Source organism: Theropithecus gelada, chromosome 1 (genome assembly GCF_003255815.1).
Source record: "Theropithecus gelada isolate Dixy chromosome 1, Tgel_1.0, whole genome shotgun sequence".
NCBI classification, from domain to species: Eukaryota; Metazoa; Chordata; class Mammalia; order Primates; family Cercopithecidae; genus Theropithecus; species Theropithecus gelada.
This window is the reverse complement of record NC_037668.1, coordinates 182,236,535-182,260,341: the sequence shown is the minus strand read 5'-3', so window position 1 is coordinate 182,260,341 and position 23,807 is coordinate 182,236,535. Positions and strand designations below refer to the sequence as shown.

The 23,807-nt window shown below is 41.3% G+C and overlaps 1 protein-coding gene across 3 annotated transcripts in view; it reads left to right on the top strand.

Annotated features, from left to right (window-relative positions):
- The window catches only part of RGL1 (ral guanine nucleotide dissociation stimulator like 1), a 289,935-nt gene that overhangs the window by 126,553 nt on the left and 139,575 nt on the right, over nucleotides 1-23,807 (top strand). The window lies entirely within an intron of this gene.

Below are 23,807 nucleotides of genomic sequence, written 5' to 3'. Positions count from 1 at the left end.
TAATGATCTTATAGATCATTAGAGAACAAAACCAATCCAAGTTTAAAAGACTATTGTGCTCTTTTTTTTTTGAGGCTTGACGAAGGTAATTTAGGAATTTTAGATAAATAGAGCAAATGATGAATGTTGGAAATACATGGGAAACCAAATGGCTATTCACAGAACCAAATGCAAGTTTTTCATTAGAAACTAAAAACGCATGGCTGGGTACAGTGGCTCACCCCTGTAATCCTAGCACTTTGGAAAGCCAGGGTTGGAGGATTGCTTGAGACCAGCCTGGGCAACCTAATGAGAACTTGTGTCTACTAAAAATTAAAAAAAAAAAAATTAGCCAGGTGTGGTAGCACACATTTGTAGTCCCAGCTACTTGGGAGGCTGCGGTGGGAGGATAGTTTGAGCCCAGGAGTTTGAAGTTGCAGTGAGCTATGATCATGGCACTGTACTCCAGTCTATTCAGCCTGGGCAGCAGAGCAAGATCTTGTCTCAAAAAAAAAAAAAAAAAAAAAAGAAAGTAAAGACCATCAATGGTTTTATATATGTATATATAAGTAAAACTGAAAAGAGAACAAACAGCAAATAAATGAAAATTAAAAACAGAAACAGATACACAGGAAGCCAACCCCAAATTTTTCTCTTACTCAGTTTACCTTGGAGGCTAAAGTGTTACCCACAGCCTAAAACACAAAAGCATATGATGGATATTTTGCTCCTGATATACAAATGAATGTCTAAGTCCACCAACACCACTATACATTTTGTGCAATTAAGAAATTCACTTCAGGGATGTGATCAGTTAAGTACTTTAGTGCTAGTACTATCTATGCAGAATAGAAAATATAGTGTGAAACAAATCAATGCAAGCATTTAGTGAAATTTGACTCCATGCTAAATCTGGCTTCATGCTCAACAATATTAAAAAAGAATTGCTGACCAGGTATGGTGGCTCACACCTGTAATCCCAGCACTTTGTGAGGCCAAGGTGGGCGGATCACCTGAGGTCAGAAGTTGGAGACCAGCCTGGCCAACATAGTGAAACCCCATCTCTACTAAAAATACAAAAATTAGCTGGGCGTGGTGGTGCACACCTATAATCCCAGGTACTCAGGAGGCCGAAGCAGGAGAATTGCTTGAACCCAGGAGGCGGAGGTTGCAGTGAGCTGAGACAGCGCCACTGCACTCCAGCCTGGGTGGCAGAGTGACACTCCGTCTCAAAAAAAAAAAAAAAAAAATTGCCAAACTGCCATGTATTTCTTTATAATATTTCTTGTTTTACTTTATCAAGGCTAAGAGCTTTAACTATGAGCAATGTTAATTAGCCCAATATCTCAAATTTTCTCTTAGGTTTTAAAGAATATTTTACTGTCTAAACTTCTATCTTCTCTGTATGTGCATGAAGGTAGACACACAGAGAAACAGAAAAAAAAAAAAAAAACTACATATGACTTACACAGACCAACAGAAAGACCATGCATGGACTTTCTGTTTTGTCCTAAAATCTCTTTATTTTAAATAGCCAGTTATTTTACTTTAGGACAAAAATTTACCATTCCAAGATTCTTTCTCATATAAAATTCTTTTTTACTTTATAAACTTTTTTTTTAAAACCGAAAATACATCTTCATATGCATAACTTTCTTCACATCTCTCTCCCCTACTTACTGGTTCTGTTCTACCTTATTTCATAAATAACATTTTCAAGCCCATAATTTGAACTAAACTTTATATAATTTTTTTTTTTTTTTGAGACAGGGCCTTGCTCTGTTGTGCAGTCTGGAGTGCAGTGGTGTGATCATAGCTCACTGCAGCCTCAACCTCCTGGACTCAAGCAATCCTTCCACCTTAGCCTCCCGAGTAGCTGGGACTACAGGCATATGCCACCATGCCTGGCTAATTAGAAAAAAAAATTTGTAGAGACGAAGTCTTACTATGGTGCCCAGGCTGGTCTCGAACCCATGGGTTCAACTGATCCTCCTGCCTTGGCCTCCCCGAGTGCTGGGATTATAGGCATGAGCCAGCCAGTAACTTTTGAATTAAACAAAATTATTTTTTTTCTCAACAATTTTATATATGGAATTACATATTACATATTAACTACAATTCTTATTCTTAGTATCCTTACATTTTAGTGAAAACCTAGGAAGCAAGAAATCCTGAACTGTCACATAAGATATTAGCATTTTATAGATAAGGACCAATTCCACAATTTTTAGAAGCATGTTTCCCTGTATCATAACCTTTTCTTAATTGGGAATTACCTAGACATCTAATTAACATAAAAAATGATTTTAAGATTTTAAATTACATCATTCCATTTCTATTTCATTCATTTTTTTCATTTTTTAACAGTTTTACCTAGATTACTCATGAGAACTGAGATATTAGACAAAGCTAGTCATCATTTCCTTGTTAACAATTTTGTAACCTGTGAATACCAGTAAGGTCCTTAAAGTTAACTACATGGGTATTTTTGAGAGGTGACAATGTGCTAGCAGCCCTCACTCTCGGCACCTCCTCGGCCTCAGCATCCACTCTGGTGGCGCTTGAGGAACCCTTCAGCCTGCCACTGCACTGTGGGAGCCCCTCTCTGGGCTGGCCGAGGCCGGACCCAGCTCCCTCCGCTTGCGGGGAGGTGTGGAGGGAGAGGCGCGGGCAGGAACTGGGGCTGCCCTCGGTGCTCACAGGTCAGTGCGAATTCCAGTGAGGGTGGTCATGGGCTGGGCGGGCCCACGCCCTGCATTCGCAGTGGCGCCTAGAGCTGGCGGCTCAGGGCAGTGAGGGGCTTAGCACCCAGGCCAGCAGGTGCAGCGTGTATGCAGGGTCCCCCAGCAGTGCCAGCCGGCCTGCGCTGTGCTCAAGTTCTTGCCAGGCCTCAGCTGCCTCCCCACGGGACAGGGCTCAGGACCTGCAGCCCGCCATGCCCAAACCTCCTCCTTGACTGAGGTGGGCTCCCACGTGGCCCCATGAGTGCAGCTCCCTGCTCCACAGCACATGGCCCCATCAACCGCCCAAGGGCTGAGGAGTAAGGGTGCACAGCAGGGGACTGGCAGGCAGCTCTTGTCAGTGGCCCTGGTGCAGGCTCCAGTAGGTGAAGCCAGCTGGGCTTCTGAGTCTAGTGGGGACTTGGAGAACCTTTATGTCTAGCTAAGGGATTATTAAGTACACCAGTCAGCACTCTATGTCTAGCTCAGGGTTTGTAAATACACCAATTGGTACTCTGTATCCAGCTAACCTAGTAGGGACTTGGTGAACTTTTCCGTCTAGCACTCTGTGTCTAGCTCAAGGATTGTAAATACACCAATCAGCACTCTGTGTCTAGCTCAGGGTTTGTAAATACACCAGTTGGTACTCTGTATCTAGCTAACCTAGTGGGGGACTTGGAGAACTTTTATGTCTAGCTAGAGGATTGTAAATGCACCAATCAGCACTCTGTGTCTAGCTCAGGAATTATAAATGCACCAGTCAGCACCCTGTCAAAATGGTCCAATCAGCTCTCTGTAAAACGGACCAATCAGTGCTCTGTAAAATGGACCAATCACCTCTCTGTAAAATGGTCCAATCAGCAGAATGTGGGTGGTGCCAGTAAGAGAATAAAAGCAGGCTGCCCTAGCTTGCCAGGACCAACCTGCTTGGGTCTCCTTCCACACTGTGGAAGCTTTGTTCTTTCGCTCTTTGCAATAAATGTTGTTGCTGCTCACTCTTTGGTCCACTCCACCTTTATGAGCTGTAAGCAACTCACCATGAAGGTCTGCAGCTTCACTCCTGAAGCCAGCGAGACTATCACCGGGAAGAAGGATTAACTCCAGACACGCTGCCTTTAAGAGCTGTAAAACTCCCCACAAAGGTCTACAGCTTCCCTCCTGACAGCGAGCCCACAAACCCACTGTCCAGACACAGCTGACCATCTGAAGGAACAAACTCCGGGCACACCATTTTTAAGAACTGTAACACTCACTGCGAGGGTCCGTGGCTTCATTCTCGAAGTCATTGAGACCAAGAACCCACCAATTCCGGACACATTTTCACTAATACTCAGAAGACTCAGCTATATTCATTAAACCAACATTAAATTTGTCTTATTTGGCAAAAATTGCACAAAGATCATTTTGTTTTGGCTAAGTTTATAACTGTATAATCTTCGGTACCAAACCCTGACACCTCAAAATATCTACAGAGACAAATACAAAACCCAGGCAAAAATGTATGCTGACAATTCCAAAGTCATTATTTTTATCTTACCAATAATTTTAAAGCTAGATTGCTTATTAAAGATTTAGTTAAGTAACATGAACTTGAAACATGCTTGGATAGATTTATGAGCTTTCTTTTATTTATAAGCCAATTTGGTAGACACAACATATAGTAAATGTTATACGTAAACATAATACACAAAAATAAAGCTCCAGTAGTTTTTACTTTGGAACTCTGTAGCCATGAGTTAGTAATACAAACTCAACAGTTTACAAACACGTTCACGTGGCTACAGTTTGTTTGCCCTGATAGGTAATCTAATGAAGGCGGTGACCCAAAATTTTGGGTAAGGCAGTTTCTGTGGCAGTTTGATTTTTAAAGGCCAAACCTCCTCACACTCCAAAGAAAACAGCTCGAACAGCACCATAGAACATCATGTATTAACTAGGCCGGACTCAGCTTAGAACAACAGCATAAAAGCTTGGATACATGAAATTCCATTCCACTTTTTCATTAAACATAAAAATGAGGCCCATGGAAAGGCCACACTTCTATAGATTGCAAAGAATATTGGGGCAAAATAGTACTACAAAAGACCAGTTTATAAAATTCTGATTTCCCATGACTTTATTAACACACACACGTGAACAATCATCACAACACCGTCCCACTGCTGCAGCAACAAGCCCCAAGCATGTCCAAACTGAAACAGTGGAGGTGTATTTCTTTCTCAATTGGTTGGGCTTGTTTAACCTGCAAAAGGAAACTCCTTCAGAATTCCCCTAATTGAGAGGACCAGATCCTGCTGTCTGTTACCCAGGAAAGACATCATCTGTCCAGATGCAGATGACAAATTTCAAAGGCTGTTCTTCCTAGGCAATCAGGAAAAAAGTTGGAGCCAGCAGTGATGTTAGAGAGAGGGAGAGACTGAAACCCATCTCTGGCCAAAAAAGGTTTTAGGCAGCTGCTTAGGAGGGCTTCTGAGACTCCTGGACCATGCATTCCCAATAAGGGAACCAAAATCTGTTACCAAAACACCAGGGAGCCAGTCTAGGTCATGCTGCTCACCACACAGAAAGCCAATTACTGAAATATTGCCAGAGAAGAAGGCTTTAATTGGGTGCTTCACCTGAGGCGACAGGAGACCAGTCTCAAATCCATCTCCTCAACTAAAATTAGGGGTTTATGTGGCAAGGAAGAAATGTAACCATGTGTGGGAAGACAGGAATTAGCGAGGGAAAAGAAGTAGTTGGGCAACAGGAAGTAGGAAGTCAGGCAATCATGATGGGTGAGGGGTGTGGCATTTCATTGTCCAGATGTGTTGATCTGGTAAGTTTCAGTTCCTTGATACTTCCCGGGAGGTCTTACGGTTGGTTTCCTGAGAAAGGAACCCAGATAAGACAAATGTAACTTTTTCAAATTTTAAGCCTGGGAGGGTCAATTTCTATGATCAGTCAAAAGAAACCATAAAGATCAGCTCTATGAGACAATTGGGCTGGTTTCAGTGTTAGAACCACTCATCTCTACTCCCTCTGTCTCCTGTGGATGAGGTGGTACCATACTCCAGTAAGCATTGTGCTTCTCAGAGGAAGTGTTCCTGAACCCAAGTGGAAGGCTGGGTTATAAACCTTACCTTATCCTGGCTGCTTATTCAGGTTGTTCAGGTGATGGTTATTTGAATGGGAAAAGGCAAAACTTCTCCAAGAGGATAAAATGAGATAGGACTTATTTCTAGAGAGCTTGGTCCTGTAAAAATCTGTTGGACATTTGCAGCCAATTTAGCCTCCTCTGTTTGGCTCCCAGGCCTAGAATGAGTCCTGCTTTCACTATACCAGACATGAACGTTGCTTTACATTTTAGTGTAGAGAGCTAAGTAAACTCCAGTGGAATTTAGTAAACAAAGAAAAAAAAAAATTAAAACAAAAAAAAAAAAAGGAAAAGTGACCAGTTTCTTCAGGGCCTGGAAATTATTCATTCTTGGGGCCTTAGGTCTCTAAGACAAAGTTTGCAAGGCAGTTCTGTTTTAGCCTATTGTTTCCCAAAATATGTTCACTGTCTCCTTTGTATTCCTTTGAAAACTTGGAGTCTCCTTTTTATTCCTTTGAAAACTCCGTATGTCAAGAGAAGCTTGACATCAGGCAATAAACAGGTAGGGGATGGGGTAAGAACTTAAACACTGAAATATTTCCCATGAAAGGGAATAGAAGCATCTGTTCTTTAAGCTCATCCTTCCTTTTGATATGGGAGTGCTGGGAAGGGAAGAGCGTTGTCCCTTTAAATGATATGGAAGCAGGGAAGGGAAGTGTTGGGTAGAGGAGGAATGGCCCCTGGCTAGGGCTCCACCCCCACGGACCTAGGTGAGGACAGGACTTGTGCCTTCACTTCTAAATGTTGCATTTCCCAAGACCACCCTGGCCCGCCATGCCCCCATCCTGGGCCTATAAAAACCCGAGACCCTAGCAAGGCAGAGACAGAATTGGCTGGACATGGAGCGGAGCAAATAGGTGAAGAAGACACAAGCAGCTGTACGGTGAGAGGACATGGAGGGGAACACGCCAGTGGAAGAACATTCTGACGGACACACGTACTGTGGAAGGCTATTGACCAGCAGGTCTAGACGGAGTTTGGACAGGGCAGTCCCAGGAGAGCTCCTGCTGCCCAGCGACCCAACTCTAGGGATAAACCATCTCCCTTCTGGCTCCCCCATCGGACAGCTACTTCTGCTCAATAAAACTTTGCACTTATTCCCCAAGCCCACGATTCTTCCAAGGCAAGAACCCGGGATACAGAAAACCATCTGTTCTTGTGACAAGGTGGAGGGTCTAATTGAGCTGGTTAACACAAGCTGCCTATAGATGGCAAACTAAGAAGCACCTTGTAACACATGCCCACTGGGATTGAGGAACTGTAAACTCTGCTGTGGGGTTGGAGCCCATGTCGGTACGCTCCCCTAGAGGTTTGAGCAGCAGGACACTGAAGAAGCGAGCCACGCCCCCGTCACACGTCCTGGGAAGGGGATAAGGGAACTTTTGTCATTTCACTTTAAGAGGGCAGAAATGAGAAAGAAATGATATTATTTAAATTTTTCCTTAGCTAACAGATGTAGGGTATCTGGGAAAGTTAGTAGTTCTTCCTACAGCAATAGAAATGGAAAAACCTTCACTGGAAACTCTACTCCCATGTCCTGGCATCTGAGAAATTTACCCGCTTTAGTTGATGGGAAACCTTGGTCGACAGGAAACTTTGCTGATGAAGAAAATTTCAGAAAGGGGGAGATTTTGGGGGTGGCGGGCTCACGTATAGGAAACAGTTAACATTCTTTAAAAAAAATTGCACTCTGATATTGATTGTCCCAATGCCTTTGTACATTATATTGTTCTCTCACAACACTTAGCTCTTGCTCATCCTTCAGACTCTGGAAGTTTTCCCTGATCTCTCCGCAGACCACATTGTGTGCCCTTATCATTTATTCTTTTCCTTCCTCCCTCCCTTCTTTTCTTCTTTCTCTCCTTTATTTTTTCCTTTCTTTCTGCATTTCCTTTATGTACATTTATTACATTATATGGCAGTTATTTGTTTTATATTCTTTTCTAGTAGACTATGAGCTTCTAACACAAGGAACTGCACTTATCCAATTTATACCACTGCAATGTTGAGATGTTTGTTGAATTAATTAATTAACAAATAAAGGAATGGGCATATAACTATCTTTGCCTGTTTGTGCTTCACCCTGAGATGAGCACGTGAGTGACAGGATTTCTGGGAATTAATGGTGTTTTCTCTGATATCGTAGAAGAGCAGACCCAAGGCTCAGAACGACATGTTTTGTTCTGTGACTTGTGCTTGCCAACAATAAGAACCATTATAATTTTACTGGATTTCTGAGAATCAGCAACATATGTGTGTAGTAAAAATAGTGACAACAAAAGCAAATAACCTGATGAAAAGAGTTTTTAGCATGCAAGAGTCTTCCCACTCTTGTTTACCCTTGTGGTCAGGTCATGCTTCCAAACTAACTCATTGTTGCCTCAAAACATTCATAGTATGGATACAATGCAAGAACAAATCCGAATTTCTTCAAAGTAAAAATGTGATCAAGGAATAAAAAAAATGGCAAACAAAGAGACTTGAAACATTATGATGGAAGAGTCATGCTGTATCAAGGTGGGAGGGGAAGTTATTTTTAAGGAATAATTGAGGGTAGTACAGACTTGGGAAAGAAAAAAAAGCTAGGATTTCATATGGGAGTGCAGACATATTATAATTTACTAAAAGAAGTTCAAAGTGCTGATAATATTGTCACAACAAAAGTGAGTGATTGCCAGATGCACAGAACTTACCGGAAGAAGTGTAGCAAACCCCTTGATACAAAGTATGCATACGAAGACAAGTAACCCCTTTTGGACAGGGAACATGGTGTCTTCCATTTTCTGAAGGGACCACAGGGAAGAAGGTGCAGAGGCTTCACTGTCCCAGACCTGAACTACAGAACCAAGCAGGTGCCGGCCACTAAGCACCCATAAGAATGTGAACTGAGAACCGAAAAGACATATAAAGAAATGTTTCCTGATTTTTTGTTTGTTTTGTTATGAAAGCAAAAACCCAGGGCACTGCAGAAATTATAAGGGACAGATGATTTTTAAGTATCTAATCTCATTATAAAGTCTTGTCACACCACAACCACAACGACTGTGGGACTGGGAGAAACTTGTCATTTGCCATCTTTAACCGAAAGCAATCCAGTAGTCCCACAGGCAGTTCTTTTGGATAAACATAGAAATTGACTCTTCTGGTCTTAAAGCTTGAAACTCCCATTTGTTATTTCTTTTTTTCTTTTTTTAAAATTTATTTAGGATGGAGTCTTGCTGTGTTGCTCAGGCTGGAGTGCAGTGACATGATCTCGGTTCACTGTAACCTCTGCCTTCTGGGTTTAAGTTATTCTTCTGCCTCAGCCTCCCAAGTAGCTGGGACTACAGGCACACGCCACCATGCCTGGCTAATTTCTGTATCTTTAGTAGAGACGGGGTGTCACCATATTGACCAGGCTGGTGTCAAACTCCTGACCTCATAATCCACCTGCCTCAGCCTCCCAAAATGCTGGGATTACAGACGTGAGCCACCATGCCCAGCCCACGTTTGTTATTTCTGAATTCCTTCCTCAGGAGAGGACCTCCAGTCCTCTCAGAAGGTATCAAATAACTGAAACTCACCAGATCACAGCATCCAGACAATGAGATGTCAGGTCCTTCATTCATTATGATTGCTTCCTTACCCCTCCTGAGATTGTTTTCCCATACAATATTACATTTCTTCCTTACTGTATAAACCCCTAACTTTAGTCCCTTAGGTAGATGAATTTAAGACTGATTTCCTGTTTCCTTAGCTGTAGCAGCCAATTAAAGCCTTCTTCCTTGGCAGTACTCATTGTCTCAGTGATTGACTTTCTGTGCTGTGAGCAGCAGGACTGAACCCATGGTGTTTTGGTAACATATTCCGCCTTCTAATGCTATTTCTTCTATATGCCTTAATGCTTACATGTTTGTTCAGTGGAAAAACTTCTATGGTGTGTATCACCACTTAACTTCTTATTTTTCAGCTAAATTAACCAGAATGCTTGTGAATGCAGTGCACTGATTTAATTTTCTGCACGCTTATGAGATAATAACATACAACCCATAGAAAGCACTTAATTGATATTTGTTAAATGAATGGATGAGTAACTTATGTGAAAGCACATTCTCTGGCTCAGGAAGTTCAGGTTACTTCCAAACATAGGCAGAATTTGAGGATATAGTCAATAAAGAGAAAAGCCCATGGATTCTTGATTTAAACAATTTAGGTTGAACATGGGTCTGACATTTACTGGCTATATTACCTTGGGCAAGAGTTAATTCTCTAAGTCTCAGTCTTTTCATCTATAAAATGTGTATAATAATATCCTTATGGGAAGATTGAATATACAATGTATATGAACCGTTTAGCACAATGATTGGCATACAGCAAGGACTTAACAATATTATTTCTGTTTTTCTTCACTTTAGTTAACTCAGGATTGACAACAAAACCACTTGATCTTTGGCTCTTTGAAAATAGTCTTGAATAGACTGGAAGTAATATGGAAAATTGTTAACATTTGTTAATTCCTGGTGGTAGTAATGGTACCATGATTATATATATTTGTGCTTTTCTATGTCTTTAACAATTATAAAAATTAAACACATAAAAAACAAAAGCATTAAATAAAATGACAGATATTATTAAATAAAACATCAAAAATCAATTGATTCCTACCTTTATAAATATAGAATAGTGAATTGAGTCATTCAGTTGAGTTACATTTGTTGAGCAACTACTATAAACAGGACTGACATGGAGCTTACAGTTCAGTGGGGAATATAGATTTTTTTAAAAAAACGTGATCAGAGCAATTGAAAGGAAATACAAGGTTGTAACGGAGCACATTATGAGGCACATTTTACCTAAATTTAGGAGATTAGGAAAAGCTAAGAGGAATTAATGATGTACAAGAGTAAGTGATGTATAAACTGGCAGACAGAGAATGAATAGGAATGAGGGATGGAGGTGGGGAGTGTCCCATGGAAAGGAAAAAGTGACTACCAGAGGCTAGAGGGAATGGAAAAGGAAGAATAGTTCGATATGGATGGAACATAGGGTTCAACATAGAAGGTGTGGGGACAAACAAGGCTTGCAAGGAGGGCAGGGGTCTGATCATGAAAGGCCATGAAGCTTTGGACCTCCTGGGGAGAGTTCATCCACCAAAACATGACCCCCATCTGTCGCTGTTAGCGAGGTCTCTCTTTTTTGTACTAATGTTGTGGTGCTTAGGCACCAATAATTCAGTGCTTGAAGTCTGATGGAATGCTGTGGTTTCTGGGGAACCCAGAATCATGGTGCTGCTATTTTTAGTGGACAGAAACTTACTCTGTTTCAAGTGAATAAAATGAGCATAGAGGCTTTTTCTCCTACACATTTTCAACCTAAGGACTTTTATAGATGGATTGAAGCTGTCCTGAGCCAAAGTGTACCAGTTCTGCTTACCATCAGCAGAAGATATTAGCATTTTGTTTAATTTCTTTTTGGACTTTCAGAGAAACAGACTTGAAGATGGCCTTTGGGAACCTAACTTATAAGTACATGAGCTTTGTAATACAAAGTTAACTTTATCTTATTTTTCTTAGACTGCTGACATTTTCTTGCATCAGATGGATCATGTTTGTGTCCCTGATCTTGAGGTTAGCCAGAGTTTGTGAAACTAATAAATAATTTTACAATCTGGAAGATTTTTCTTTTAACAAAACCAGTGGCATGTATCCATTATCCTATGGAGCTAGGGCAACCTGAGTTTGGTTTGGAGAATCTAGAACACAGTTACTCTGGGGCAGGGATGAAGGAGGGTTACATTCCAGCGACAGTCGTTTGCAATGTCTGATCATGTTCAAACACAGGACCATTACAGAAGGTTTCATAATGGAAAATAAGCGATCCAGACAATTCAGTATACACAAACCATTTGGTGACCTTGCCTGTGACTCCTCAGGGAGGGAGCTCATAGTAAAACTGATGATCTGAGATTGTGATTTGCCCAAAGTTGCAGAATAACATCATTGTACTCTAATTCCCAACTGTTGCTCTATGGACTTGGTTTTTGTAATTATATAAGATTCTCAAAGACTCTAAGCTTTGCAAACTCTAATTACATGACAAAGTTCCTGGCCATTATCTTTTAATTTTAGAGTATACTTTTTATTGTCATTTGAGTTTTGTGTACTTTTTATTGTCATTTGAATTCTTCATGATGGTAGTCTTCCTTTACTCCACTCCCTACCCTGATCTTCCTTTCTCCCCAACCCTGTTAATATTGAGAAAATTAACATTTCATTTGGAAGTGGGATGTTTGAAGGAATAGATTACCTTTACAGTTTGTTTCATGTGTCCACGAAAATTTTTAAGTTGCAGCTCTGGTTAGCATTTTTCTTTCCTCTAGCTCTCTATTTTTTTCTTATTTAATGTGATCAGTAGTTCAAAGCAGGATCTATTTATTTTTGGCTCACTTTCCACCCCACTGGTTGTGACTTTTAGATGTATATGTGGATTTTGTTCTCACAGGAAGATCTAAGGAGACCCTGTTATAAGCATGGGTTAACCGCCATAAGGCACAGCTGGTGCAAATCAGCATGATGCAGCATAGCTTAGGGTTATTGGCAGCGCTTGTGTTTAGAATTATACAGTAAAGAAGAAAAGGGGCTCTGTACTATAGGATAGGAAAGAAGGAAAAATCTAGTGGGGGAGAAGGGAGGATATCAAAGATAAACAGGAGAGGGAAGACATAAAAGAATATGGGTTTTCCTAGTGACCTCATAAACAAGTAGTATGGGGAAAACTATATACTATGTAAAGTTTTACTAAATAAAATGATGTTTATATATAATCCTTTACGGTTTCAGGGATTTGGGGCACCTTATTTTATATGATATGTTTCTGTCCTTTATGGGGGTAAACAGAGAAACTGTGGGGTAGCTTGATAGCCCGTGGAGAACTGGGAGGGTTCTCTAAAGAAGCTGGGGAGAGTGGAAAATCTAGGATGGGAAAAAGGGTCTGGATTATATATTCCAAATTCTCTGTCCTTAGTCTGATTTGATGTATGACATCCATGGTTCAGCCACATGTCTCAGGTTTTGGATCAAAATATACATGGTCAGCATACGTCTCTCTGAGCAGAGTGATGTGAGATGATTTTCCCAGATCATTACAAAAGAGGGCTCATCCTTTAGGGAATTATCTGCATCTTTCCTGAGGCCTGGATTCAGTGCTCCTTTGAAGACAAATGGGCCGTGATAGGTGGAGCAGTTTCTGTAAGGGATGGTCCTGTTCCAGCCCCCTGGCAGAATTGTACACCTGGCACTGGTGGATCTGGTGCCCCGCTTAGACTCTTCTCTCAGTCTTTCACAGACACCTATTAGGTGGCTGGGAGGAAGAAAGAAGGTGAAACTTCCTCCTCCCTTGGAGGACAGACTGCTATCAGTAAGGAAGCCATGTAGCTGTTCATTAGAAGTGGTGATTCTTATTTCGAGCATTGCAAAATTTCAAAATTTTCTTCCTCCCCTCCTTTCCTCTCCCCTCCGCTCCCCTCCCCTCCTCTCCTCTCCCCTCCACTCTCCTCGCCTCCCTTTTCTTTTCTTTCTTGTAGTCTTGCTCTGTCGCCCAGGCTGGAATGCAGTGTCACCCAGGCTGGATCCAGGCTGGATCTTGGCTCACTGCAACCTCTGCCTCCTGGGTCCAAGCAATTCTCTTGCCTCAGCCTCCTTAGTAGCTGGGATTACAGGCATGTGCCACCATGCCTGGCTAATTTTTGTATATTTAGTAAAGACAAGGTTTCACCATGTTGGCCAGGCTTGTCTTGAACTCCTGACCTCAAGAGATCCACCCACCTCAGCCTCCCAAAGTGCTGGGATTACAGGTGTGAGTCCCCGTGCCTGGCCAAAATTTCCTTTTATTATCTTGAGATCAAGACGTGCTCTGATTTCAAGATGAGTGTGTAAGATGACCCTCGATGCTAATTCTAGGACAGTGTGTGAGGTAGCCCCCAGTTAATTCTGGGTCAAGGTGAGTATGTCAGATAGACTCAAAGTTTGTTCTAGGTCTGGATTTGTGGATTGCATAGGAAACTTTAAAAAACAAGGACTTTTGTAGAAGTGTGAGGAAAGACAGTTTGTAAATTTGTATCTTTTTTTTTTTTTTAATGATAGGAAAGCATCAGTGTTGAGTTCTGCAACCCATTGAAAACAGAGGTATTTTATGCATAGTCTGTGGGTGAAGAATGTATTTGTGAAGGAGGAACTGGGTCAATTCAAATAATTATCAATTTATAAAAGAGAAAATCAGTATCTAATTAGCATGAAGAATGCTCAGATCAAATAGTGTCTAAAACATTGATTCAGTTTAGTTTTATATAAAATAGTGAGATAGAAAGGGTCTAGAATTTGATAAAACTTAGTCCCTGTGAATGAATGCAACATTCTTAATGTGCTAGGTGACTTGATTTTTTGCAAAGAATTATTTTGGTGGAAAAATGAGTTCATAATGTTTCTAATATCCTTTGTGTCATTTTTCAGGAGCATGATAAATTTGAACTGTTACATCTATTTTACTTTGAAACAGTCCCCCTTGTCGTCAAGGGCATCCATTTTTGAAACAGCTGTTTGGATTGAGGGATAAAGTAGATAGGCCATAAAGTAGATCAAAGTTAATTGGCCCTCAGGGTAAACAAGCTCATGACCTTGGCCTCTTTAGCCCTGTGCTGTAACTAGCTGAAGTAACCTGCCCTGGGTGGGAGGTTTGCTTCCCTGAAGAAGCTTCAGCATTTAGAAATTATCCAATAAGTTTTCTCGTTTTGCCAACCTGCCCTCTTCTGCCCCAGCACAGAATGCTTGGATGGTGAGTGAGAAGAGGGGGAGATTCAGTGCTTTATGGGATTACCATCAGGTAGGAAAAAAACGTTAAAGTCATGCTGATTTTATAGGATTTGTGTACAGACTTGAGGATGGGTTTTGGCCAATTGAAAGCCTCTATGTGTGTCACAACAAAAGGTGTGTGACAGGTGATACTTTCAGTTCAGTGGATTCTTTGGAGTCTCAGTTTTGCCTTATCTCTTCATACTGTCTGGATAAATAATCAAATATGCCACAATAGCCCTGACCATGAAATGGATTAATGAAGCTGCAGTTCAAGACTGTACACAAGAGCAAAAGACATTTTTCCTTTCCCAGGCCCAAGAAAACAAAGGAGTCATGCTGCTCAGTGGAAACGGAGCCACCAGCAGCTCCTGAAGGCCTGTTCTCTGCGGCTGGTTTATATTCCTCACACTTCAGGGCCTATTGCTAAGTAGGTCTGTCAACATTTCCTCCACGCACCTCTTTTCTAGCCTTTCCATTGGCTAGCGGGATGGGGCAGGGATAAGAGTGATCCTTCCGACTTTCTGGATAGCTAGGACATTTTCGTTCTTCATACTCTCAGGCTTGGACTAGTTTCTCTTATCAAAATCTCTTTTCTGAAGTAAAATAAGCAGAAAAAAATTCAAATTCAATTAAAAACCCAGATGAAGCAGTTATTACTCTTCTTTTTTCCACTTCTTCCTCCTTCCTAACACACAGTAAACTTTTTTTTGGAGAGACCAATTTCTTTTATGTAGACTGGAATACTTCCCCTTTAACTTAGCTGGCTGAAAGTATTATGGATTGCTCTGCTAAGAACTCTCTTCTTCTTCCCTCTTTGGCCACATACCCAGTTGCTATTGAAAACACTAACTTAGAAACCCATTTAAATAGTTATGGAATATTTATTAAGTTTTTTAATACTGTGGAGTATAAGAAACCTAAACTAGGCCCTGGTTTTTCTCCCAAATGCCACTCCACTCTGTTAAGCTATTTCTCCACCCCAGCTGGTCCATTTACTGAAAGTTAACCACTGTTAACCACTTCTTGAGATTCTTTACAGAAGAAAGAATACCTGAATATATACGTGTACCCATCTCTACATATATGTGTGTGTTTTAACATATAAGGTATCATACTGTACATATCGTTCTATACCTGGCATTTTTCCTTTAATGATGTGTCTTAGAAATCTTTTCATATTGGCCCACACAGATCCATCTCATTCTGACTACATATTAATCCATTATATGGATGTGCCATTTTCATTTAACCTGTCTCTAAACTGATGGACATATTGATGTGTTTTTAAAACCACAATAAATTGTGTTCTAAAAAGGTTATGCCCATTTGCACTCTCAAGAGTATAAAAATCCAGTTTGGATAGATAGAAAAATATTATTTTCCCAGACTCATGTAGCTGGTTTCTGGTTTTATTCTTAAAGTGTTTTCTGTGTTCTAATTTATGAACATCTGATACATAAATAAGTGATGTTCCTATCTAGCTCTTAAGCTAATCAATAGAATAGCTCTTCTTCCACACCTTACAAGTTAATGTTCATCCTGTGCTTGGCCAGAAAAGGATGTGGGTTCTAACTATGAGGATTGTCCACTGAGGGCACTCTGTCCCCAGATACCAGCCACAAAGTTACCAGGGCTTCAATTCCAGAAAACATATCCCAGGAAACAGGACTTTACTATTCCATCTCCACCCAGACACATGGTATTTTGAGAGGTTATTGCCAACTCTGCTGCCTTTACACAGACCCATCAAATCTGTGAGGCAAGATAGAATCTTTTTTGATACTTCTAAAGGAAACTCAGTGCCTATAGCTTCATTAGGGAAATGGAGCTCATTACATGGACAGGGAAGCTGGGAGAAATAACCACTTAAAAGCACTTTGAAGTGTGTTCAATCATAGTTAAATGCTTCTTCATAAAACTTCATTTTTGATGGCTGTTTGGCATCATAGAACTTGCAACTATTGTTTCTTCATAACTCATGGCCTGTGGTAATACACATGAGAGCTACTCAGATGTCTAATATTACAGAGCAATGCAGACAGAATAGATGTTGTAGTGGGTGGATTATAATTATTTTATTTTTGTTGGTAATGTGCTCTAGCTACCATGCAGGGATTTGGTGAGATTGCTGTCATATTTTCTAAAGTATCTGGAATTCCTAAGAGGAAAGCTGGAAAATGAGTACAAAATAATGATGAACAGTCTCCTTAACTCTCCCAGTGCCATGGGGGTGCAGACAATGGCAAAATGAGAGGGTAGTCAGATCTCCATGTGTAGATCTCACTGCTTTACAGGGAACAAGAGGCTGAGTATTGTACTGGATGCAAGAATCAACTTTGCCCACCTTAATCATAAACAGAAATATCTAGTTCTCCGGCCTGAACCTTTTCCACTGCTACTGAATTTCTAAAAGATAACGGGGGGAGGGTAGAGCTGCATTCCCAGGATCCTTGAGTTTCCTATCAATGGGGAAAGCTGCTGCTTATTTGTGGGTCCAGTGGGTGCTGAAAGGAAGAACTGAGGGGATTTCTACTGGGTTGCTGAATTTATTCCAGCTCCGTTTTGGGGAACTCTCAAACCTTGGGGTGAGGAGTGGGGGCTCCCAGATGAATTCAACAAGAGAGGGAGGGAAGGGGAGATGGGAAGAGATAAGTTCAAATAGATAGGCAAAGGGAAGAAAATAAGGAACACACACACATACACACACACACACACATATAAATACTTAGATTGGCACAAAAGTGATTGCGGTTTTCCATTAAAAGTATAGCAGAAACCACAATTACTTTTGCACCAACCCAATATTATTACCTAAGGACTCACAGAGATTTCCTTAAGTCCATAGGGACAGGAGCCCTTGCCCGCCTTGCTTCAGGAATGATTTGATTAAGGATACTAAACAGGCATGTGACAATGTGAGCTTGCTCAATAATAATCCTTGATGGACCATTACTCATTTTGTGAAATTGAGCCAAGTCTCTCTTTCCCTCTCCCCCTTTCTCCTTATTTCCCTTTCCCCTAGCTACTTTGCTTTGCTAAGTAATCAGACATGGATCTTATTCCCAAGATATTTATATTCTTAGGGAGATAAGACATTTAAAATAAGGAGGAATGCAATAAAATCTATAATGGAAGCCCAGATAATGAGCCACACGAGTTCAGAGGAGGGAGATGTAATTTCCAGTTGGAGTGGGGAGGAGATTATGGATTGTCATATTTTTGAGTTTAATATTTATTATGAATGCCGAAGTTAAGTAAGGATGGAATGGGAAAAAGACCTTTCCAGGGTGTGGAGTTGTCAGAAATAAATCAGGGAGGTCTGCAATCTTGGGGCGTGAATAGCATACAATGATGAGATTATTCTGAGTGAAGGGTACACAAGCATATTAGAAAGAAGTTTCAGTGGTGTGGTGGGGCTGTAATCTGCAGGGCTTTGAATGTTCATTGTCATAGTTACAGATAATTGTTAGAAATGGCCTGGTTTGCTGCAAAAGACAGGACAAACTGGGAGGGACCAGATCTGCCCTCGAGGATTGAGCAGGAACTGTGAGGAAGTCTAGGCTGGCAGACAAGGCGTTAGAAGAGATGTGCAGAAGAATATGGCAATAGATGACAAGCGGTCACCCAGACAAGTTGGTACTGAGAGGTAGGAGACAAGTCTCAAGGAGGGAAGGTGCTGATACTGGGAAATACAGGAACAGGTGGCACTTAGAAATGTAATGAAGACTAAGGGAATAAGAAAGTCTGTCAGCAGTTAGCAGGCTCCAGCCGCTATGCTCAGGTTCATGGGCAGACTTCCAAGCTCTGGGAGGAAACAGCAGAATGGAAAGCAAGAAGCTGGGCCCCAGCCCCAGAGGGACCAGGCAGATTTCCAAGCCAGGAGTCAGACCTGGAACATGGGCCTGACTAGCAGTAAGAATGGTTCAATACTCCATTCCAGAGTGCTGAGCCAAAGTCTTTTAATGCCATCTGCTTAAGGTTATGACTGATCTTCGACACTGCGTTTACAGGTGGGAGCAGAGCGGTCCAGCTGTTTGGAGGGGAGGATGCAAATACTGGAGAAGCAGTCAGGGTCCACTGCTGGCTAAAGAGTCTAGGTCTTATTTAGTAGGCAAAAGGATAACAATGGAAAAATTAAAACAGAGGAGTATCTTAATTGGAGCTGTATTTCAGGAAGATCAATTTGATCCTACTGTGTAAAAGGAACCAGTTAAGTGAGTCCTCACCTGTAACAAATTTCGGCCGTTCCCCTTCCTAAGCACTTCTCCAGTGTGTTCACTTCTCTCCAGGCCCCCTTCTAATACTGTGGCATAAACTACATGAGTAAAATTAGTATAATTAATAAACTGATAAAATATTCATTTCACATGTTTCTGTTCATTCTTTTCATGTGGCTTCTGGAAAAAGTTAAAGTTTATAAGCGGCTCACATTATTTTTCAATGGAGCAGTGCTGCTCTAATCCTTTCTCCATATTTCGGTTAGAGCTTTTTAAAATGCAAGTCTTCTCATGTAGCTCTACTGCATGAAATCTCCCCATAGTCTCTATTGCCCCAGGATAAAGTCCAAATTCCTTAGCATGGCCCCCACCCTCTTTGTCATCTGGCCTTAGCTCATCTCCCATTGCACTCATCCTTTAGGTATATCAAACTATTTTCGGTCCAGCCGTGAAATTACTTTGTATTATTTGGCATCCATGCCTTTGCTCATGCCGTTCCTTTGCTTGAACTGAATATTTCTCCCCTTTTTCGTGTGTTAACTTTTGCCTCCTATTAAGGTCTCAGCTGTAGGCATACCTGACTCCTTGACTGTGGATTAGGTGCTTCTCCTTGATGCTAGGGGCCACATCTGTGCCTGCTCTACTACAGCATTTCTCGCATTATTTTTGAGGTCCTATTATCTCTATCCTCTATCTAGACTGTATGTTCTTTGAAAATAGGAACTTGTATTGGTCCTTACGTCATGCCCAGCACCCAGCACAGTACCTGGAGCATAATAGCTGCCTGCATGATTGTATGAATGAATGAATGGGGCAGATGTGCCAGGTGAAATGAACCTGAACCAGCATAGAGGCATTGAGGATGAAAAGGATAAGACACTCATCAAGAATGTAATTTGTGAGTGCTGGCAACCATGTAAATTGACCTCTAATTACTGGTTGAGTATCCTTTATTCAAAATGCTTTTGGCCAGGTACAGTGGCTTATGCCTATAATCCTAGCACTTTGGGAGGATAAGGCTAAAGGATCTCTTGAGGCCAGGAGTTTGAAATCAGCTTGGGCAACATCGTGTGATCCCGTCTCAACAGAAAACTTAGCTGGGGATGGTGGTGTGTGCCTGTAGACACAGCTACTTGGGAGGTTAAGGCAGGAGGATTGCTCGAGCCCAGGAGTTTGATGCTGCAGTGAGCTGTGATTACACTACTCTACTCCAGCCTGGGCAACACAGCAGGACCCTTTCAATCAATCAATCAATGAAATAAAATACGAAAAATGCTTTTGTCTAGGCACAGTGGCTCACACCTGTAATCCCACAACTTTGAGAGACCAAGGCAGGAGGATCACTTGAGCCCAGAAGTTTGAGACCAGCCTGGGCAACATAGCAAGATCCCATCTCTAAAAAAATATTTTAAAAATTAACTGAGCATCAGGATGTATGCCGGTAATTCTAGTTACTCAGGAGACTTTCGAGCCCAGGAATTTGAGGATACAGTGAACTATGCCACTGAACTCCAACCTGGGTGACACACTGAAATCCTATCTCTAAACAAACAAACAACACACCAAAACAATTGCTTGGGACCAGGAATGTTTCAGATTTCAGATTTTTAAAAGATTTTGGAATATTTGCATTATACCAACTGAACATCCCTAATCCTAAAATCTGAAATCTAAAATGTTCCAATGAGCATTCCCTTTGAATGTCACATTGGCACTCAATCTGTAATAATCAGTATGAAGAACTAATGCACTTCATAAAATGCCCTAAGTCCTAAATAATATTAAAAATAGCAATGATGTGAACAAATGTTCTAAGGAAAAAAAATTCTTTTTAGAGTATTGTAATACTTGGAGTCAAAAGACGGGTTTAAGACTTTGGCCCAGCATTTATGTTGTCTGTAGTCTTGATATTTCAGTTTTTTAGGTCACAAAATGGAGATAGTAATACCTCTACCTTTGGGGCTCATTGTGAGTATTAGGGGAGTATATGTAGAAGCACCTTGCAAATTGAAAAGTGACAGAAAACACTAGTTATTGCCAATACAAAAATATTTATACCTGCAAGTAGGTGATAAACTTGCTGTAGTGATTAAATTGTACATAATCGGGACCTACTCAAAGTAATGTAAATCTCAAGCAAACCATCCTAGCACAGAGGAACATGGACAATTTACACATGGTCACGTGACAGATTCCATCAATACAACTCATGGAATGAGCTGATGAGAGAGTGAGCAAGAGGTGGCTTGATTGAGTGGCTTCCTTCCCAGTGCCCGGTCTGTGATGGCTTCACATTTGACCTCTAACTGTGGCTTGCACTATTTTCTCTGCTTGCATTGCTCTGTTCTTCATTCCTACATTGCTTCACTAAACCCCAGCCCTACCACCTTAAAACTCTACTCACATTTTAAGTCTCCTTCAGGATGCCTCAATGGGGTATGAGTTCTTTGTCTGAAAGCTCATAGCATTCAGTACTTCTAAAGTTGTCTTTCTTCCTCTCTCAAGAGAGATCCCAATATCATCTTCTCTTCCATTTCCTGGTCAAGGATAGCACTAACACCTAAGTATTTCCAAGGCGGAAATTGAAAGAGTCCATTCCATCCAGCCTGTATTCCTGTCCCCAGACATGTGCCAGACCTGTGGTAGGATGGCTGAATTAAATGGAGCAACTGGTGACACTAGCATTTGAATATGGAATTTAGGGTCAGGATGGTTCCGTAGAAGCCGCTATAGTTTGGATGTTTGTCCCTCCAAACTTCATGTTGACATTTGATCCCTAGTGTTGGAGGTGGGGCTTAAAGTGGGTGTTTGGGTCATGGGGGCAGATCTCGTGTGAATGGCTTCGTGTCATCCTTGCTGTAGTGAGTGAGTTCCTGATTTATTCGTTCCCACAAGAGCTGATTGTTAAAAAAAAAGGCGACTGGCACCTCCCTGCTCTCTCTCGTGCTTCCTCTCTCACCATGTGATCTCTTACAGCTCCCCTTCACCTTCACCATGAGTGGAAGTAGCACCATGAGTGGAAGTAGCCTGAAGCCCTCACCAGATGTAGATGCTGGTGATGCGTCTGCAGAACCATAAGCCAGATAAGCCTTTTCTTCATAAATTACCCAGTCTCAGGTATTCCTTTATAGCAACGCGAAATGGAGTAGGAAAGAAGCCTACACTCACTTGCTTCCCTTTTACCTGCTTACTTTGTTCATTCCCTTGTCTGTCTCCTGTACTAGTCAGGGTTCACTACAAATACAGAAATAATAGGAATATATTTAATCGGGAATTGGCTTACACGATCATGGAGGCTGAGAAGTCACATGATCTGCTGTCTGCAACCAGCAGCAAAATTCAGTCTGAGTCTGGAAGACCTGTGAATCAGGAGAGCCAATGATGTAAATCCCAGTCCAAGCACATTAAAAGATGAGATGAGATGTCCCAGCTCAAGCAGTGAGGCAGGGAAAAAAGGGGCAAATTCCTCCCTCCTCTCCTTCTGTTCCACTCAGTCTCTCAATGGATTAGATGATATCCACTTCCATTGGGAGGGCAATCTATTTTACAGTGTTTACTGATTCAAATGCTGATCTAAATCCAGAGACATACCTAGAAACAATGCTTAATCTGGATACTCATTGACTCAGTCAAGTTGACATGTAAAATTAACCATCACACCTCCCTTACTTTAGATCCAGGAGCAGTATGTATCATTCAGTACTTTACGCACAGTACATGTTCTGTTGAGGTCACTAAAATAGTTATTTATTTACCTGGCCCTTGACAGAGGATTATTTGAGGGATTATGGGATTACATAAAATAAAACAAAAACATATCTCATGTTTCCAAGGAACATACACACAGTATATTATACTATTAAAACAAATTAGTGCTGAAGAAGAGAAGATGTACTGCTATTCTTATTTAGGAAAAATATACAGTATTAGCCTATTTGGCATGTGTGTGAACTAGGGGGGCATGTCCAGGATTCTTTTTAATCTGTGATCCCTCTAACTCTCCCATTCTGTCTTCTCTGCTTAGATTGCCCTCTTCCCCTACCACCCCTTCCTCTACTACTTCTGATTAATTCTACCTCATCTTTTGGATGTCACCTTAGAGATTGTTTTCTTTGGGAAGTCTTTCTTGAATTCTATGGGCTTAGCCTGTATACTCTTAGCTTTTCTTTCAACATTTATCATATGGTAGTGTAAGTGCTTTGTCTGTTTCTCTCTCTAATCCATTAGCACCATGAGGCAGGTACCATGTCTGTCATGTTGAAAGTTAGTTCTACTGGCTGGGTGCAGTGACTCATGCCTGTAAACCCATCACTTTGGGAGGCTGAGGCGGTGGATCACCTGAGATCAGGAGTTCGAGACCAGCCTGGCCAACATAGTGAAACTCTGTCTCTATTAAAAATGCAAAAAAAAAAAAAATTAGCTGGACGTGATGGCAGGCACCTGTAATCCCAGCTATTTGGGAGGCTGAGGCAGGAGAATTGCTTGAACCCGGGAAGTGGAGGTTGTAGTGAGCCCAGATTGTGTCAGTGCACTCCAGCCCGGGCAACAAGAGTGAAACTCTGTCTCAAAAAACAAAAAACAGAAAAACAAAAAACAGTAACAACAACAAAAAGTTCTACCATGTGTAGCACAGTGTTTGGTATATAGTGGTCACAAAATAAATATTCATTACATAATTAGTAGGCAAAGGCCAGAGCAATTTGGAATCGGAGTACATCAGAGTAAGTCTTGTGATGTTATTATAAGCAAGGCTTTGGCTAAATGGCTCCTTTACCTCTACTGATTTCTGTTCTATTTAACCAGGTATATTAATTGGAATATAGGTTTGGCTGCCTGTCACAGATTTGTGCCAGTTTAAACAAGAAGGAATTTTCTTTGTCACAAAACAATCCAGAGATAGGCAGTCATGGAATGGTGTGGCAGCTTT